Genomic DNA, 1,747 nt, shown 5'->3' on the forward strand with positions numbered 1-1,747 from the left:
CCACTATACAAATTACATTGCTAAAACCTTGATAAAATATAACAGTTAATAAACATTCCAACAGTACTGGAAATGATTCAGGTAGAAAATAAAATATAAAACAGATATAAACTTTGCAACTCTTCGACAGTAATGACAACACAGCAATATCACAAATATAACAAAGTTTCTAAAGTCCACTCTACAGCGTGCTGAACTGTGACATTTTTAAATGTGGTCAGTGGCTTCCTCTGGAGTTATTGCATTTGTGGGAATTTATGGCCAAAAACAATCATTCATAGTGGACTTTATCCCTAGGAACAGTTCAATGCACTAAAAGAAAAGAAAGATTTTTTTATGCCCTATAACAATACACATCTGAATTAAACTGAGAGGTATGTAGATAGAGTGGGCAAATGATAAAAATCTATATAAAATGTTATAATTGCAGAATATTTCTAATGATCTCAATGCAAGCTGCGACCCTTGGCAAGACACGGCTCTGTCTCTGCTTTTGCAGTTGATGGCAGTGGGTGTAATTTTTCATTCTGGCACAAAAATCTCACAGTGAGACATACTGCAGTTGGAGATCTAAATTCTGCCAACTTAATTTTTCCCAAGAAGACATTGCTTGAAAGGGACATTTCACATGGGAATAGAGCTTTCGGATACTGATCATGAAATCACATGGGAACTTATTTCACTGGTCAAACCTCAGCTTTCTGTGAATGTAAAACACTTGCTCATGTGAGCATAATCATGTTTTTTTTTCTGAATCTACATCAAGGAGGTCTTTAACACGTAGAGAAAGCTTTCTGTATGTTATTTGAAATCTGACGTTCCAGATTGTTTTTTTGTTTTTTTTGAGCCAATCACCTGTCCTGAACCATAAATGTCATGTGACTAATTACACTGGAGCCAAAAGAAAATAAAAGGATGTCGTGACAGTGTTAGCTGGCTGATGGCATTACAAGAATGCACACAGTCCCAACTCTTCAGGGACTCTCTTGAGCTGAAAATAAAATTGAATAAAAAAATAATAAATAATGATATTAAATAAAATAATAATATATAAAATAGTTTTTATGATAAAAGTTGCTTGCAAGCATCATGGCAATTGGATATAAATAAAATATTATTTGTTCTGACAATGAAAATGTAAACAGGAAAAAGACCAATTTGGCTGGTGATGTGAAATTGGTTTGTTTAAAATATATATATATTTTTTCACTGTACAGTGTCTATTGCTAATGAAATAGCATTAAACCATTAATTCCGTTTCAGCAGTGCAGACATGGAAATGATTGACAGACAAATAAACTAAATTAAACTAAGATAAAATAAGTTTATTCAGGAAGATTTATACAAACAAGATCAATCCCGGATGTCTTGGACATCCCATCAAAGTATTCAGAAGTTATGTATTCCCTTATATGGATAAGAAAGAAATATAATTGTAAATATAATTGTTGGGTATGAGGATGGTTATAAGTAAGATGTGCATATGTATTTGTCTAGCTGTGGTTAAAATTTCACACCCAAAATAGCATCTGCAGTGTGTATGTGTAAAAAAGGAAGTACATTAAGTACACATATTTGAGAGATAAAAGAACAGAGAGTAAAGCCTTGAAATAATATTAAAAATAAATCAAAAATAAAATAAAATAATCTTTGTTTTGACAATGAAAATATGAATGGGAAAAAAGACAAATTTGGCTGATGTTGTAAAGAGTCAATCCACTAAAGGCGAGCGTAAGTGAGAACCCAA

This window comes from Sinocyclocheilus grahami, unplaced genomic scaffold (genome assembly GCF_001515645.1).
Source record: "Sinocyclocheilus grahami isolate Dianchi unplaced genomic scaffold, SAMN03320097.WGS_v1.1 scaffold18145.1, whole genome shotgun sequence".
Lineage (NCBI taxonomy): Eukaryota > Metazoa > Chordata > Actinopteri > Cypriniformes > Cyprinidae > Sinocyclocheilus > Sinocyclocheilus grahami.